At 43.4% G+C, this 17619-nt stretch overlaps 15 non-coding genes across 15 annotated transcripts; all 15 read right to left on the minus strand.

Moving 5' to 3' along the window:
• Nucleotides 1-154: 154 nt before the first annotated feature.
• On the minus strand, nt 155-273 carry LOC136736641 (5S ribosomal RNA). The gene has a single exon (XR_010811702.1). It is a non-coding gene; the product is annotated as a 5S ribosomal RNA (ribosomal RNA).
• A 1066-nt stretch (nt 274-1339) lies between these two features.
• On the minus strand, nt 1340-1458 carry LOC136737400 (5S ribosomal RNA). The gene has a single exon (XR_010812362.1). It is a non-coding gene; the product is annotated as a 5S ribosomal RNA (ribosomal RNA).
• A 1066-nt stretch (nt 1459-2524) lies between these two features.
• LOC136737328 (5S ribosomal RNA) lies at nt 2525-2643 on the minus strand. The gene has a single exon (XR_010812291.1). It is a non-coding gene; the product is annotated as a 5S ribosomal RNA (ribosomal RNA).
• Nucleotides 2644-3693: 1050 nt separating this feature from the next.
• LOC136737412 (5S ribosomal RNA) lies at nt 3694-3812 on the minus strand. Its single transcript, XR_010812373.1, has one exon. It is a non-coding gene; the product is annotated as a 5S ribosomal RNA (ribosomal RNA).
• Nucleotides 3813-4878: 1066 nt separating this feature from the next.
• LOC136737329 (5S ribosomal RNA) lies at nt 4879-4997 on the minus strand. Its single transcript, XR_010812292.1, has one exon. It is a non-coding gene; the product is annotated as a 5S ribosomal RNA (ribosomal RNA).
• A 1041-nt stretch (nt 4998-6038) lies between these two features.
• Nucleotides 6039-6157, minus strand: LOC136737355 (5S ribosomal RNA). Its single transcript, XR_010812317.1, has one exon. It is a non-coding gene; the product is annotated as a 5S ribosomal RNA (ribosomal RNA).
• A 1054-nt stretch (nt 6158-7211) lies between these two features.
• On the minus strand, nt 7212-7330 carry LOC136736708 (5S ribosomal RNA). Its single transcript, XR_010811765.1, has one exon. It is a non-coding gene; the product is annotated as a 5S ribosomal RNA (ribosomal RNA).
• A 1066-nt stretch (nt 7331-8396) lies between these two features.
• LOC136736773 (5S ribosomal RNA) lies at nt 8397-8515 on the minus strand. Its single transcript, XR_010811827.1, has one exon. It is a non-coding gene; the product is annotated as a 5S ribosomal RNA (ribosomal RNA).
• A 1056-nt stretch (nt 8516-9571) lies between these two features.
• LOC136737419 (5S ribosomal RNA) lies at nt 9572-9690 on the minus strand. Its single transcript, XR_010812380.1, has one exon. It is a non-coding gene; the product is annotated as a 5S ribosomal RNA (ribosomal RNA).
• Nucleotides 9691-10756: 1066 nt separating this feature from the next.
• LOC136736762 (5S ribosomal RNA) lies at nt 10757-10875 on the minus strand. Its single transcript, XR_010811816.1, has one exon. It is a non-coding gene; the product is annotated as a 5S ribosomal RNA (ribosomal RNA).
• A 1057-nt stretch (nt 10876-11932) lies between these two features.
• Nucleotides 11933-12051, minus strand: LOC136737314 (5S ribosomal RNA). The gene has a single exon (XR_010812278.1). It is a non-coding gene; the product is annotated as a 5S ribosomal RNA (ribosomal RNA).
• A 1055-nt stretch (nt 12052-13106) lies between these two features.
• Nucleotides 13107-13225, minus strand: LOC136736785 (5S ribosomal RNA). The gene has a single exon (XR_010811839.1). It is a non-coding gene; the product is annotated as a 5S ribosomal RNA (ribosomal RNA).
• A 1066-nt stretch (nt 13226-14291) lies between these two features.
• Nucleotides 14292-14410, minus strand: LOC136737376 (5S ribosomal RNA). The gene has a single exon (XR_010812338.1). It is a non-coding gene; the product is annotated as a 5S ribosomal RNA (ribosomal RNA).
• A 1066-nt stretch (nt 14411-15476) lies between these two features.
• Nucleotides 15477-15595, minus strand: LOC136737358 (5S ribosomal RNA). The gene has a single exon (XR_010812321.1). It is a non-coding gene; the product is annotated as a 5S ribosomal RNA (ribosomal RNA).
• Nucleotides 15596-16660: 1065 nt separating this feature from the next.
• On the minus strand, nt 16661-16779 carry LOC136736814 (5S ribosomal RNA). The gene has a single exon (XR_010811864.1). It is a non-coding gene; the product is annotated as a 5S ribosomal RNA (ribosomal RNA).
• Between the last annotated feature and the right edge of the window lie 840 nt (nt 16780-17619).

Below are 17619 nucleotides of genomic sequence, written 5' to 3' on the forward strand. Positions count from 1 at the left end.
GTACCCTAGTTACTAGGGACCGTTTACGTTGGAGAACAAGATCTATTGTATGCCTGTGTATTTGGGGAAGTCAAATCTGAAATAATGATGAAATTGCGTGTATCCAAAGTTAAAACTCGTGATTTGTCGCCCTCTGGTGTGTAAAAGATGCAAAAGCTTACAGCACCTGGTATTTCCAGGCAGTCTCCCATCCAAGTACTGACCAGGCCCAAGCCTGCTTAGCTTCCGAGATCGGACGAGATCGGGCGTATTCAGGCTAGTATGGCCGTAAGCCAGGGAGGCTGTCCCTGACGCTCTACTTAAAGGGAAGGCAATATCCGTTTCTGCCGTTCATACTTACAGTTGAACTGTCTCTCTACTCTAAAGCCCGGGACACACCAGCGCGCCGCAGACAGTCCCTGCTAACACGCCACGTTGTGGCAACATTGTGGCAACGTTGTGCGTTAGCTGGGGTGCCACACCAGACCGGAACTATATATTACAAAACGAACACATTGTCTTGATAAAACAGCTGTAATTGAGTGCCTGACACGCCAGTCAAGCGCAATCTTGAGAAGGTGTGCATTTCAGTAAGGATTTAAATTGACATGCAGTATGAAACTGAAAGGAGGTTGCATCACTATGATGCATAACATTGCATGTATTGTATTTTCAAGTGTGTGCATTCATCCTGTTGTCATTTTGTTTTGAAAGCAGAAGAATCATTCAACAGGTTGCTGAGACAAATGTAAACCAGTAAAACATATGAAGAGAAACAAACCTTGAATATAAGTTCAGTTGTTTAAACATTTGACAAACTATGGTGAGGGGGTAAGAAAACACACAAATCCAGCAGCTCCTGTATTTCAATACACCAGAACCCAATATTATTGGCGAGTCGGGTAGTCCATCATCACAGTTCGAGGGCAGGCATCATTTCAGTAATTTCATCTTGTTGCATTCACATCCGTGCCTTGAATGAGATTGAATGTGATCTTTGCTCTCAAGTATGTTCCCAAGTTTTACACTTTCGTGCTTTGCATGAATGGGAATGGAACCGTGTGTGTTGAATGAGGCTCCTTGTGAGCACTGAACTTTGTCCGGTGGAGTTCCTTTTTGTGTTGCTGTAATTCTGTCATTTCTCGATGAGAAAGATTAGGCAACATTTAGTCACTTCTAGCCATGATGCTCAATTTATTTATGAATGTACCCTAGTTACTAGGGACCGTTTACATTGGAGAACAAGATCTATTGTATGCCTGTGTATTTGGGGAAGTCAAATCTGAAATAATGATGAAATTGCGTGTATCCAAAGTTAAAACTCGTGATATGTCGCCCTCTGGTGTGTAAAAGATGCAAAAGCTTACAGCACCTGGTATTCCCAGGCGGTCTCCCATCCAAGTACTGACCAGGCCCGAGCCTGCTTAGCTTCCGAGATCGGACGAGATCGGGCGTATTCAGGCTAGTATGGCCGTAAGCTAGGAATGCTGTCCCTGACGCTCTACTTAAAGGGAAGGCAATATCCGTTTCTGCCGTTCATACTTACAGTTGAACTGTCTCTCTACTCTAAAGCCCGGGACACACCAGCGCGCCGCAGACAGTCCCTGCTAACACGCCACGTTGTGGCAACATTGTGGCAACGTTGTGCGTTAGCTGGGGTGCCACACCAGACCGGAACTATATATTACAAAACGAACACATTGTCTTGATAAAACAGCTGTAATTGAGTGCCTGACACGCCAGTCAAGCGCAATCTTGAGAAGGTGTGCATTTCAGTAAGGATTTCAATTGACATGCAGTATGAAACTGAAAGGAGGTTGCATCACTATGATGCATAACATTGCATGTATTGTTTTTACAAGTGTGTGCATTCATCCTGTTGTCATTTTGTTTTGAAAGCAGAAGAATCATTCAACAGGTTGCTGAGACAAATGTAAACCAGTAAAACATATGAAGAGAAACAAACCTTGAATATAAGTTCAGTTGTTTAAACATTTGACAAACTATGGTGAGGGGGTAAGAAAACACACAAATCCAGCAGCTCCTGTATTTCAATACACCAGAACCCAATATTATTGGCGAGTCGGGTAGTCCATCATCACAGTTCGAGGGCAGGCATCATTTCAGTAATTTCATCCCGTTGCATTCACATCCGTGCCTTGAATGAGATTGAATGTGATCTTTGCTCTCAAGTATGTTCCCAAGTTTTACACTTTCGTGCTTTGCATGAATGGGAATGGAACCGTGTGTGTTGAATGAGGCTCCTTGTGAGCACTGAACTTTGTCCGGTGGAGTTCCTTTTTGTGTTGCTGTAATTGTGTCATTTCTCGATGAGAAAGATTAGGCAACATTTAGTCACTTCTAGCCATGATGCTCAATTTATTTACGAATGTACCCTAGTTACTAGGGACCGTTTACATTGGAGAACAAGATCTATTGTATGCCTGTGTATTTGGGGAAGTCAAATCTGAAATAATGATGAAATTGCGTGTATCCAAAGTTAAAACTCGTGATTTGTCGCCCTCTGGTGTGTAAAAGATGCAAAAGCTTACAGCACCTGGTATTCCCAGGCGGTCTCCCATCCAAGTACTGACCAGGCCCGAGCCTGCTTAGTTTCCGAGATCGGACGAGATCGGGCGTATTCAGGCTAGTATGGCCGTAAGCCAGGGAGGCTGTCCCTGACGCTCTACTTAAAGGGAAGGCAATATCCGTTTCTGCCGCTCATACTTACAGTTGAACTGTCTCTCTACTCTAAAGTCCGGGACACACCAGCACGCCGCAGACAGTCCCTGCTAACACGAAACGTTGTGGCAACGTTGTGCGTTAGCTGGGGTGCCACACCAGACCTATGTATTACAAAACGAACACATTGTCTTGATAAAACAGCTGTAATTGAGTGCCTGACACGCCATTCAAGCGCAATCTTGAGAAGGTGTGCATTTCAGTAAGGATTTCAATTGACATGCAGTATGAAACTGAAAGGAGGTTGCATCACTATGATGCATAACATTGCATGTATTGTATTTTCAAGTGTGTGCATTCATCCTGTTGTCATTTTGTTTTGAAAGCAGAAGAATCATTCAACAGGTTGCTGAGACAAATGTAAACCAGTAAAACATATGAAGAGAAACAAACCTTGAATATAAGTTCAGTTGTTTAAACATTTGACAAACTATGGTGAGGGGGTAAGAAAACACACAAATCCAGCAGCTCCTGTATTTCAATACACCAGAACCCAATATTATTGGCGAGTCGGGTAGTCCATCATCACAGTTCGAGGGCAGGCATCATTTCAGTAATTTCATCTTGTTGCATTCACATCCGTGCCTTGAATGAGATTGAATGTGATCTTTGCTCTCAAGTATGTTCCCAAGTTTTACACTTTCGTGCTTTGCATGAATGGGAATGGAACCGTGTGTGTTGAATGAGGCTCCTTGTGAGCACTGAACTTTGTCCGGTGGAGTTCCTTTTTGTGTTGCTGTAATTCTGTCATTTCTCGATGAGAAAGATTAGGCAACATTTAGTCACTTCTAGCCATGATGCTCAATTTATTTATGAATGTACCCTAGTTACTAGGGACCGTTTACATTGGAGAACAAGATCTATTGTATGCCTGTGTATTTGGGGAAGTCAAATCTGAAATAATGATGAAATTGCGTGTATCCAAAGTTAAAACTCGTGATATGTCGCCCTCTGGTGTGTAAAAGATGCAAAAGCTTACAGCACCTGGTATTCCCAGGCGGTCTCCCATCCAAGTACTGACCAGGCCCGAGCCTGCTTAGCTTCCGAGATCGGACGAGATCGGGCGTATTCAGGCTAGTATGGCCGTAAGCTAGGAATGCTGTCCCTGACGCTCTACTTAAAGGGAAGGCAATATCCGTTTCTGCCGTTCATACTTACAGTTGAACTGTCTCTCTACTCTAAAGCCCGGGACACACCAGCGCGCCGCAGACAGTCCCTGCTAACACGCCACGTTGTGGCAACATTGTGGCAACGTTGTGCGTTAGCTGGGGTGCCACACCAGACCGGAACTATATATTACAAAACGAACACATTGTCTTGATAAAACAGCTGTAATTGAGTGCCTGACACGCCAGTCAAGCGCAATCTTGAGAAGGTGTGCATTTCAGTAAGGATTTCAATTGACATGCAGTATGAAACTGAAAGGAGGTTGCATCACTATGATGCATAACATTGCATGTATTGTTTTTACAAGTGTGTGCATTCATCCTGTTGTCATTTTGTTTTGAAAGCAGAAGAATCATTCAACAGGTTGCTGAGACAAATGTAAACCAGTAAAACATATGAAGAGAAACAAACCTTGAATATAAGTTCAGTTGTTTAAACATTTGACAAACTATGGTGAGGGGGTAAGAAAACACACAAATCCAGCAGCTCCTGTATTTCAATACACCAGAACCCAATATTATTGGCGAGTCGGGTAGTCCATCATCACAGTTCGAGGGCAGGCATCATTTCAGTAATTTCATCCCGTTGCATTCACATCCGTGCCTTGAATGAGATTGAATGTGATCTTTGCTCTCAAGTATGTTCCCAAGTTTTACACTTTCGTGCTTTGCATGAATGGGAATGGAACCGTGTGTGTTGAATGAGGCTCCTTGTGAGCACTGAACTTTGTCCGGTGGAGTTCCTTTTTGTGTTGCTGTAATTGTGTCATTTCTCGATGAGAAAGATTAGGCAACATTTAGTCACTTCTAGCCATGATGCTCAATTTATTTACGAATGTACCCTAGTTACTAGGGACCGTTTACATTGGAGAACAAGATCTATTGTATGCCTGTGTATTTGGGGAAGTCAAATCTGAAATAATGATGAAATTGCGTGTATCCAAAGTTAAAACTCGTGATTTGTCGCCCTCTGGTGTGTAAAAGATGCAAAAGCTTACAGCACCTGGTATTCCCAGGCGGTCTCCCATCCAAGTACTGACCAGGCCCGAGCCTGCTTAGTTTCCGAGATCGGACGAGATCGGGCGTATTCAGGCTAGTATGGCCGTAAGCCAGGGAGGCTGTCCCTGACGCTCTACTTAAAGGGAAGGCAATATCCGTTTCTGCCGCTCATACTTACAGTTGAACTGTCTCTCTACTCTAAAGTCCGGGACACACCAGCACGCCGCAGACAGTCCCTGCTAACACGAAACGTTGTGGCAACGTTGTGCGTTAGCTGGGGTGCCACACCAGACCTATGTATTACAAAACGAACACATTGTCTTGATAAAACAGCTGTAATTGAGTGCCTGACACGCCATTCAAGCGCAATCTTGAGAAGGTGTGCATTTCAGTAAGGATTTCAATTGACATGCAGTATGAAACTGAAAGGAGGTTGCATCACTATGATGCATAACATTGCATGTATTGTATTTTCAAGTGTGTGCATTCATCCTGTTGTCATTTTGTTTTGAAAGCAGAAGAATCATTCAACAGGTTGCTGAGACAAATGTAAACCAGTAAAACATATGAAGAGAAACAAACCTTGAATATAAGTTCAGTTGTTTAAACATTTGACAAACTATGGTGAGGGGGTAAGAAATGACACAAATCCAGCAGCTCCTGTATTTCAATACACCAGAAGCCAATATTATTGGCGAGTCGGGTAGTCCATCATCACAGTTCGAGGGCAGGCATCATTTCAGTAATTTCATCCCGTTGCATTCACATCCGTGCCTTGAATGAGATTGAATGTGATCTTTGCTCTCAAGTATGTTCCCAAGTTTTACACTTTCGTGCTTTGCATGAATGGGAATGGAACCGTGTGTGTTGAATGAGGCTCCTTGTGAGCACTGAACTTTGTCCGGTGGAGTTCCTTTTTGTGTTGCTGTAATTGTGTCATTTCTCGATGAGAAAGATTAGGCAACATTTAGTCACTTCTAGCCATGATGCTCAATTTATTTACGAATGTACCCTAGTTACTAGGGACCGTTTACGTTGGAGAACAAGATCTATTGTATGCCTGTGTATTTGGGGAAGTCAAATCTGAAATAATGATGAAATTGCGTGTATCCAAAGTTAAAACTCGTGATTTGTCGCCCTCTGGTGTGCAAAAGCTTACAGCACCTGGTATTCCCAGGCGGTCTCCCATTCAAGTACTGACCAGGCCCGAGCCTGCTTAGCTTCCGAGATCGGACGAGACCGGGCGTATTCAGGCTAGTATGGCCGTAAGCCAGGGAGGCTGTCCCTGACGCTCTACTTAAAGGGAAGGCAATATCCGTTTCTGCCGCTCATACTTGCAGTTGAACTGTCTCTCTACTCTAAAGTCCGGGACACACCAGCGCGCCGTAGACAGTCCCTGCTAACACGAAACGTTGTGGCAACGTTGTGCGTTAGCTGGGGTGCCACACCAGACCGGAACTATATTTTACAAAACGAACACATTGTCTTGATAAAACAGCTGTAATTGAGTGCCTGACACGCCAGTCAAGCGCAATCTTGAGAAGGTGTGCATTTCAGTAAGGATTTCAATTGACATGCAGTATGAAACTGAAAGGAGGTTGCATCACTATGATGCATAACATTGCATGTATTGTATTTTCATGTGTGTGCATTCATCCTGTTGTCATTTTAATTTGAAAGCAGAAGAATCATTCAACAGGTTGCTGAGACAAATTTAACCAGTAAAACATATGAAGAGAAACAAACCTTGAATATAAGTTCAGTTGTTTAAACATTTGACAAACTATGGTGAGGGGGTAAGAAAACACACAAATCCAGCAGCTCCTGTATTTCAATACACCAAAACCCAATATTATTGGCGAGTCGGGCAGTCCATCATCACAGTTCGAGGGCAGGCATCATTTCAGTAATTTCATCCCGTTGCATTCACATCCGTGCCTTGAATGAGATTGAATGTGATCTTTACTCTCAAGTATATTTCCAAGTTTTACACTTTCATGCTTTGCATGAATGGGAATGGAACCGTGTGTGTTGAATGAAGCTCCTTGTGAGCACTGAACTTTGTCCAGTGGAGTTCCTTTTTGTGTTGCTGTAATTGTGTCATTTCTTGATGAGAAAGATTAGGCAACATTTAGTCACTTCTAGCCATGATGCTCAATTTATTTACGAATGTACGCTAGTTACTAGGGACCGTTTACGTTGGAGAACAAGATCTATTGTATGCCTGTGTATTTGGGGAAGTAAAATCTGAAATAATGATGAAATTGCGTGTATCCAAAGTTAAAACTCGTGATTTGTCGCCCTCTGGTGTGTAAAAGATGCAAAAGCTTACAGCACCTGGTATTCCCAGGCAGTCTCCCATCCAAGTACTAACCAGGCCAGAGCCTGCTTAGCTTCTGAGATCGGACGAGATCGGGCGTATTCAGGCTAGTATGGCCGTAAGCCAGAGAGGCTGTCCCTGACGCACTACTTAAAGGGAAGGCAATATCCGTTTCTGCCGCTCATACTTGCAGTTGAACTGTCTCTCTACTCTAAAGTCCGGGACACACCGGCGAAGAAAAGACAGTCCCTGCTAACACGCCACGTTGTGGCAACGTTGTGGCAACGTTGTGCGTTAGCTGGGGTGCCACACCAGACCGGAACTATATTTTACAAAACGAACACATTGTCTTGATAAAACAGCTGTAATTGAGTGCCTGACACGCCAGTCAAGCGCAATCTTGAGAAGGTGTACATTTCAGTAAGGATTTCAATTGACATGCAGTATGAAACTGAAAGGAGGTTGCATCACTATGATGCATAACATTGCATGTATTGTATTTTCAAGTGTGTGCATTCATCCTGTTGTCATTTTGTTTTGAAAGCAGAAGAATCATTCAACAGGTTGCTGAGACAAATGTAAACCAGTAAAACATATGAAGAGAAACAAACCTTGAATATAAGTTCAGTTGTTTAAACATTTGACAAACTATGGTGAGGGGGTAAGAAAACACACAAATCCAGCAGCTCCTGTACTTCAATACACCAGAAGCCAATATTATTGGTGAGTCGGGTAGTCCATCATCACAGTTCGAGGGCAGGCATCATTTCAGTAATTTCATCCCGTTGCATTCACATCCGTGCCTTGAATGAGATTGAATGTGATCTTTGCTCTCAAGTATGTTCCCAAGTTTTACACTTTCGTGCTTTGCATGAATGGGAATGGAACCGTGTGTGTTGAATGAGGCTCCTTGTGAGCACTGAACTTTGTCCGGTGGAGTTCCTTTTTGTGTTGCTGTAATTGTGTCATTTCTTGATGAGAAAGATTAGGCAACATTTAGTCACTTCTAGCCATGATGCTCAATTTATTTACGAATGTACCCTAGTTACTAGGGACCGTTTACGTTGGAGAACAAGATCTATTGTATGCCTGTGTATTTGGGGAAGTAAAATCTGAAATAATGATGAAATTGTGTGTATCCAAAGTTAAAACTCGTGATTTGTCGCCCTCTGGTGTGTAAAAGGTGCAAAAGCTTACAGCACCTGGTATTCCCAGGCGGTCCCCCATCCAAGTACCGACCAGGCCCGAGCCTGCTTGGTTTCCGAGATCGGACGAGATCGGGCGTATTCAGGCTAGTATGGCCGTAAGCCAGGGAGGCTGTCCCTGATGCTCTACTTAAAGGGAAGGCAATATCCGTTTCTGCCGTTCATACTTACAGTTGAACTGTCTCTCTACTCTAAAGCCCGGGACACAGCAGCGCGCCGCAGACAGTCCCTGCTAACACGCCATGTTGTGGCAACGTTGTGCGTTAGCTGGGGTGCCACACCAGACCGGAACTATATTTTACAAAAAAAAACACATTGTCTTGATAAAACAGCTGTAATTGAGTGCCTGACACGCCAGTCAAGCGCAATCTTGAGAAGGTGTGCATTTCAGTAAGGATTTCAATTGACATGCAGTATGAAACTGAAAGGAGGTTGCATCACTATGATGCATAACATTGCATGTATTGTATTTTCAAGTGTGTGCATTCATCCTGTTGTCATTTTGTTTTGAAAGCAGAAGAATCATTCAACAGGTTGCTGAGACAAATGTAAACCAGTAAAACATATGAAGAGAAACAAACCTTGAATATAAGTTCAGTTGTTTAAACATTTGACAAACTATGGTGAGGGGGTAATAAAACACACAAATCCAGCAGCTCCTGTATTTCAATACACCAGAACCCAATATTATTGGCGAGTCGGGTAGTCCATCATCACAGCTCGAGGGCAGGCATCATTTCAGTAATTTCATCCCGTTGCATTCACATCCGTGCCTTGAATGAGATTGAATGTGATCTTTGCTCTCAAGTATGTTCCCAAGTTTTACACTTTCGTGCTTTGCATGAATGGGAATGGAACCGTGTGTGTTGAATGAGGCTCCTTGTGAGCACTGAACTTTGTCCGGTGGAGTTCCTTTTTGTGTTGCTGTAATTGTGTCATTACTCGATGAGAAAGATTAGGCAACATTTAGTCACTTCTAGCCATGATGCTCAATTTATTTACGAATGTACCCTAGTTACTAGGGACCGTTTACGTTGGAGAACAAGATCTATTGTATGCCTGTGTATTTGGGAAAGTAAAATCTGAAATAATGATGAAATTGTGTGTATCCAAAGTTAAAACTCGTGATTTGTCGCCCTCTGGTGTGAAAAAGGTGCAGAAGCTTACAGCACCTGGTATTCCCAGGCGGTCTCCCATCCAAGTACTGACCAGACCCGAGCCTGCTTGGCTTCCGAGATCGGACGAGATCGGGCGTATTCAGGCTAGTATGGCCGTAAGCCAGGGAGGCTGTCCCTGACGCTCTACTTAAAGGGAAGGCAATATCCGTTTCTGCCGTTCATACTTACAGTTGAACTGTCTCTCTACTCTAAAGCCCGGGACACACCAGCGCGCTGCAGACAGTCCCTGCTAACACGCCACGTTGTGGCAACGTTGTGGCAACGTTGTGCGTTAGCTGGGGTGCCACACCAGACCGGAACTATATTTTACAAAACGAACACATTGTCTTGATAAAACAGCTGTAATTGAGTGCCTGACTTGCCAGTCAAGCGCAATCTTGAGATGGTGTGCATTTCAGTAAGGATTTCAATTGACATGCAGTATGAAACTGAAAGGAGGTTGCATCACTATGATGCATAACATTGCATGTATTGTATTTTCAAGTGTGTGCATTCATCCTGTTGTCATTTTGTTATGAAAGCACAAGAATCATTCAACAGGTTGCTGAGACAAATGTAAACCAGTAAAACATATGAAGAGAAACAAACCTTGAATATAAGTTCAGTTGTTTAAACAATTGACAAACTATGGTGAGGGGGTAAGAAAACACACAAATCCAGCAGCTCCTGTATTTCAATACACCGGAACCCAATATTATTGGCGAGTCGGGTAGTCCATCATCACAGTTCGAGGGCAGGCATCATTTCAGTAATTTCATCCCGTTGCATTCACATCCGTGCCTTGAATGAGATTGAATGTGATCTTTGCTCTCAAGTATGTTCCCAAGTTTTACACTTTTGTGCTTTGCATGAATGGGAATGGAACCGTGTGTGTTGAATGAGGCTCCTTGTGAGCACTGAACTTTGTCCGGTGGAGTTCCTTTTTGTGTTGCTGTAATTGTGTCATTTCTCGATGAGAAAGATTAGGCAACATTTAGTCACTTCTAGCCATGATGCTCAATTTATTTACGAATGTACCCTAGTTACTAGGGACCGTTTACGTTGGAGAACAAGATCTATTGTATGCCTGTGTATTTGGGGAAGTCAAATCTGAAATAATGATGAAATTGTGTGTATCAAAAGTTAAGACTCGTGATTTGTCGCCCTCTGGTGTGTAAAAGGTGCAAAAGCTTACAGCACCTGGTATTTCCAGGCGGTCTACCATCCAAGTACTGACCAGGCCCGAGCCTGCTTGGCTTCCGAGATCGGACGAGATCGGGCGTATTCAGGCTAGTATGGCTGTAAGCCAGGGAGGCTGTCCCTGACGCTCTACTTAAAGGGAAGGCAATATCCGTTTCTGCCGTTCATACTTACAGTTGAACTGTCTCTCTACTCTAAAGCCCGGGACACACCAGCGCGCCGCAGACAGTCCCTGCTAACACGCCACGTTGTGGCAACATTGTGGCAACGTTGTGCGTTAGCTGGGGTGCCACACCAGACCGGAACTATATATTACAAAACGAACACATTGTCTTGATAAAACAGCTGTAATTGAGTGCCTGACACGCCAGTCAAGCGCAATCTTGAGAAGGTGTGCATTTCAGTAAGGATTTCAATTGACATGCAGTATGAAACTGAAAGGAGGTTGCATCACTATGATGCATAACATTGCATGTATTGTATTTTCAAGTGTGTGCATTCATCCTGTTGTCATTTTGTTTTGAAAGCAGAAGAATCATTCAACAGGTTGCTGAGACAAATGTAAACCAGTAAAACATATGAAGAGAAACAAACCTTGAATATAAGTTCAGTTGTTTAAACATTTGACAAACTATGGTGAGGGGGTAAGAAAACACACAAATCCAGCAGCTCCTGTATTTCAATACACCAGAACCCAATATTATTGGCGAGTCGGGTAGTCCATCATCACAGTTCGAGGGCAGGCATCATTTCAGTAATTTCATCCCGTTGCATTCACATCCGTGCCTTGAATGAGATTGAATGTGATCTTTGCTCTCAAGTATGTTCCCAAGTTTTACACTTTCGTGCTTTGCATGAATGGGAATGGAACCGTGTGTGTTGAATGAGGCTCCTTGTGAGCACTGAACTTTGTCCGGTGGAGTTCCTTTTTGTGTTGCTGTAATTGTGTCATTTCTCGATGAGAAAGATTAGGCAACATTTAGTCACTTCTAGCCATGATGCTCAATTTATTTACGAATGTACCCTAGTTACTAGGGACCGTTTACGTTGGAGAACAAGATCTATTGTATGCCTGTGTATTTGGGGAAGTCAAATCTGAAATAATGATGAAATTGCGTGTATCCAAAGTTAAAACTCGTGATTTGTCGCCCTCTGGTGTGCAAAAGCTTACAGCACCTGGTATTCCCAGGCGGTCTCCCATCCAAGTACTGACCAGGCCCGAGCCTGCTTGGCTTCCGAGATCGGACGAGATCGGGCGTATTCAGGCTAGTATGGCCATAAGCCAGGGAGGCTGTTCCTGACGCTCTACTTAAAGGGAAGGCAATATCCGTTTCTGCCGTTCATACTTACAGTTGAACTGTCTCTCTACTCTAAAGCCCGGGACACACCAGCGCGCCGCAGACAGTCCCTGCTAACACGCCACGTTGTGGCAACGTTGTGCGTTAGCTGGGGTGCCACACCAGACCGGAACTATATTTTACAAAACGAACACATTGTCTTGATAAAACAGCTGTAATCGAGAGCCTGACACGCCAGTCAAGCGCAATCTTGAGAAGGTGTGCATTTCAGTAAGGATTTCAATTGACATGCAGTATGAAACTGAAAGGAGGTTGCATCACTATGATGCATAACATTGCATGTATTGTATTTTCAAGTGTGTGCATTCATCCTGTTGTCATTTTGTTTTGAAAGCAGAAGAATCATTCAACAGGTTTCTGAGACAAATGTAAACCAGTAAAACATATGAAGAGAAACAAACCTTGAATATAAGTTCAGTTGTTTAAACATTTGACAAACTATGGTGAGGGGGTAAGAAAACACACAAATCCAGCAGCTCCTGTATTTCAATACACCAGAACCCAATATTATTGGCGAGTCGGGTAGTCCATCATCACAGTTCGAGGGCAGGCATCATTTCAGTAATTTCATCCCGTTGCATTCACATCCGTGCCTTGAATGAGATTGAATGTGATCTTTGCTCTCAAGTATGTTCCCAAGTTTTACACTTTCGTGCTTTGCATGAATGGGAATGGAACCGTGTGTGTTGAATGAGTCTCCTTGTGAGCACTGAACTTTGTGCGGTGGAGTTCCTTTTTGTGTTGCTGTAATTGTGTCATTTCTTGATGAGAAAGATTAGGCAACATTGAGTCACTTCTAGCCATGATGCTCAATTAATTTACGAATGTACCCTAGTTACTAGGGACCGTTTACGTTGGAGAACAAGATCTATTGTATGCCTGTGTATTTGGGGAAGTAAAATCTGAAATAATGATGAAATTGTGTGTATCCAAAGTTAAAACTCGTGATTTGTCGCCCTCTGGTGTGTAAAAGGTGCAAAAGCTTACAGCACCTGGTATTCCCAGGCGGTCTCCCATCCAAGTACTGACCAGGCCCGAGCCTGCCTGGCTTCCGAGATCGGTCGAGATCGGGCGTATTCAGGCTAGTATGGCCGTAAGCCAGGGAGGCTGTCCCTGACGCTCTACTTAAAGGGAAGGCAATATCCGTTTCTGCCGATCATACTTACAGTTGAACTGTCTCTCTACTCTAAAGCCCGGGACACACCAGCGCGCCGCAGACAGTCCCTGCTAACACGCCACGTTGTGGCAACGTTGTGGCAACGTTGTGCGTTAGCTGGGGTGCCACACCAGACCGGAACTATATTTTACAAAACGAACACATTGTCTTGATAAAACAGCTGTAATTGAGTGCCTGACACGCCAGTCAAGCGCAATCTTGAGAAGGTGTACATTTCAGTAAGGATTTCAATTGACATGCAGTATGAAACTGAAAGGAGGTTGCATCACTATGATGCATAACATTGCATGTATTGTATTTTCAAGTGTGTGCATTCATCCTGTTGTCATTTTGTTTTGAAAGCAGAAGAATCATTCAACAGGTTGCTGAGACAAATGTAAACCAGTAAAACATATGAAGAGAAACAAACCTTGAATATAAGTTCAGTTGTTTAAACATTTGACAAACTATGGTGAGGGGGTAAGAAAACACACAAATCCAGCAGCTCCTGTACTTCAATACACCAGAAGCCAATATTATTGGTGAGTCGGGTAGTCCATCATCACAGTTCGAGGGCAGGCATCATTTCAGTAATTTCATCCCGTTGCATTCACATCCGTGCCTTGAATGAGATTGAATGTGATCTTTGCTCTCAAGTATGTTCCCAAGTTTTACACTTTAGTGCTTTGCATGAATGGGAATGGAACCGTGTGTGTTGAATGAGGCTCCTTGTGAGCACTGAACTTTGTCCGGTGGAGTTCCTTTTTGTGTTGCTGTAATTGTGTCATTTCTTGATGAGAAAGATTAGGCAACATTTAGTCACTTCTAGCCATGATGCTCAATTTATTTACGAATGTACCCTAGTTACTAGGGACCGTTTACGTTGGAGAACAAGATCTATTGTATGCCTGTGTATTTGGGGAAGTCAAATCTGAAATAATGATGAAATTGTGTGTATCAAAAGTTAAAACTCGTGATTTGTCGCCCTCTGGTGTGTAAAAGGTGCAAAAGCTTACAGCACCTGGTATTCCCAGGCGGTCTCCCATCCAAGTACCGACCAGGCCCGAGCCTGCTTGGCTTCCGAGATCGGACGAGATCGGGCGTATTCAGGCTAGTATGGCCGTAAGCCAGGGAGGCTGTCCCTGATGCTCTACTTAAAGGGAAGGCAATATCCGTTTCTGCCGTTCATACTTACAGTTGAACTGTCTCTCTACTCTAAAGCCCGGGACACAGCAGCGCACCGCAGACAGTCCCTGCTAACACGCCACGTTGTGGCAACATTGTGGCAACGTTGTGCGTTAGCTGGGGTGCCACACCAGACCGGAACTATATATTACAAAACGAACACATTGTCTTGATAAAACAGCTGTAATTGAGTGCCTGACACGCCAGTCAAGCGCAATCTTGAGAAGGTGTGCATTTCAGTAAGGATTTCAATTGACATGCAGTATGAAACTGAAAGGAGGTTGCATCACTATGATGCATAACATTGCATGTATTGTATTTTCAAGTGTGTGCATTCATCCTGTTGTCATTTTGTTTTGAAAGCAGAAGAATCATTCAACAGGTTGCTGAGACAAATGTAAACCAGTAAAACATATGAAGAGAAACAAACCTTGAATATAAGTTCAGTTGTTTAAACATTTGACAAACTATGGTGAGGGGGTAAGAAAACACACAAATCCAGCAGCTCCTGTATTTCAATACACCAGAACCCAATATTATTGGCGAGTCGGGTAGTCCATCATCACAGTTCGAGGGCAGGCATCATTTCAGTAATTTCATCCCGTTGCATTCACATCCGTGCCTTGAATGAGATTGAATGTGATCTTTGCTCTCAAGTATGTTCCCAAGTTTTACACTTTCGTGCTTTGCATGAATGGGAATGGAACCGTGTGTGTTGAATGAGGCTCCTTGTGAGCACTGAACTTTGTCCGGTGGAGTTCCTTTTTGTGTTGCTGTAATTGTGTCATTTCTCGATGAGAAAGATTAGGCAACATTTAGTCACTTCTAGCCATGATGCTCAATTTATTTACGAATGTACCCTAGTTACTAGGGACCGTTTACGTTGGAGAACAAGATCTATTGTATGCCTGTGTATTTGGGGAAGTAAAATCTGAAATAATGATGAAATTGCGTGTATCCAAAGTTAAAACTCGTGATTTGTCGCCCTCTGGTGTGTAAAAGATGCAAAAGCTTACAGCACCTGGTATTCCCAGGCGGTCTCCCATGCAAGTACTGACCAGGCCCGAGCCTGCTTAGCTTCCGAGATCGGACGAGATCGGGCGTATTCAGGCTAGTATGGCCGCAAGCCAGTGAGGCTGTCCCTGACGCTCTACTTAAAGGGAAGGCAATATCCGTTTCTGCCGTTCATACTTACAGTTGAACTGTCTCTCTACTCTAAAGCCCGGGACACACCAGCGCGCCGCAGACAGTCCCTGCTAACACGCCACGTTGTGGCAACGTTGTGGCAACGTTGTGCGTTAGCTGGGGTGCCACACCAGACCGGAACTATATTTTACAAAACGAACACATTGGCTTGATAAAACAGCTGTAATTGAGTGCCTGACACGCCAGTCAAGCGCAATCTTGAGAAGGTGTGCATTTCAGTAAGGATTTCAATTGACATGCAGTATGAAACTGAAAGGAGGTTGCATCACTATGATGCATAACATTGCATGTATTGTATTTTCAAGTGTGTGCATTCATCCTGTTGTCATTTTGTTTTGAAAGCAGAAGAATCATTCAACAGGTTGCTGAGACAAATGTAAACCAGTAAAACATATGAAGAGAAACAAACCTTGAATATAAGTTCAGTTGTTTAAACATTTGACAAACTATGGTGAGGGGGTAAGAAAACACACAAATCCAGCAGCTCCTGTATTTCAATACACCAGAACCCAATATTATTGGCGAGTCGGGTAGTCCATCATCACAGTTCGAGGGCAGGCATCATTTCAGTAATTTCATCCCGTTGCATTCACATCCGTGCCTTGAATGAGATTGAATGTTATCATTACTCTCAAGTACGTTCCCAAGTTTTACACTTTCGTGCTTTGCATGAATGGGAATGGAACCGTGTGTGTTGAATGATGCTCCTTGTGAGCACTGAACTTTGTCCGGTGGAGTTCCTTTTTTGTTGCTGTAATTGTGTCATTTCTCGATGAGAAAGATTAGGCAACATTTAGTCACTTCTAGCCATGATGCTCAATTTATTTACGAATGTACCCTAGTTACTAGGGACCGTTTACGTTGGAGAACAAGATCTATTGTATGCCTGTGTATTTGGGGAAGTCAAATCTGAAATAATGATGAAATTGCGTGTATCCAAAGTTAAAACTCGTGATTTGTCGCCCTCTGGTGTGTAAAAGATGCAAAAGCTTACAGCACCTGGTATTCCCAGGCGGTCTCACATCCAAGTACTGACCAGGCCCGAGCCTGCTTAGCTTCCGAGATCGGACGAGATCAGGCGTATTCAGGTTAGTATGGCCGTAAGCCAGGGAGGCTGTCCCTGACGCTCTACTTAAAGGGAAGGCAATATCCGTTTCTGCCGCTCATACTTGCAGTTGAACTGTCTCTCTACTCTAAAGTCCGGGACACACCAGCGCGCCGCAGACAGTCCCTGCTAACACGAAACGTTGTGGCAACGTTGTGCGTTAGCTGGGGTGCCACACCAGACCGGAACTATATATTACAAAACGAACACATTGTCTTGATAATACAGCTGTAATTGAGTGCCTGACACGCCAGTCAAGCGCAATCTTGAGAAGGTGTGCATTTCAGTAAGGATTTCAATTGACATGCAGTATGAAACTGAAAGGAGGTTGCATCACTATGATGCATAACATTGCATGTATTGTATTTTCAAGTGTGTGCATTCATCCTGTTGTCATTTTGTTTTGAAAGCAGAAGAATCATTCAACAGGTTGCTGAGACAAATGTAAACCAGTAAAACATATGAAGAGAAACAAACCTTGAATATAAGTTCAGTTGTTTAAACATTTGACAAACTATGGTGAGGGGGTAAGAAAACACACAAATCCAGCAGCTCCTGTATTTCAATACACCAGAACCCAATATTATTGGCGAGTCGGGTAGTCCATCATCACAGTTCGAGGGCAGGCATCATTTCAGTAATTTCATCCCGTTGCATTCACATCCGTGCCTTGAATGAGATTGAATGTTATCATTACTCTCAAGTACGTTCCCAAGTTTTACACTTTCGTGCTTTGCATGAATGGGAATGGAACCGTGTGTGTTGAATGATGCTCCTTGTGAGCACTGAACTTTGTCCGGTGGAGTTCCTTTTTTGTTGCTGTAATTGTGTCATTTCTTGA

Source organism: Amia ocellicauda, unplaced genomic scaffold (assembly GCF_036373705.1).
Source record: "Amia ocellicauda isolate fAmiCal2 unplaced genomic scaffold, fAmiCal2.hap1 HAP1_SCAFFOLD_47, whole genome shotgun sequence".
In the NCBI taxonomy this organism is placed as follows: domain Eukaryota; kingdom Metazoa; phylum Chordata; class Actinopteri; order Amiiformes; family Amiidae; genus Amia; species Amia ocellicauda.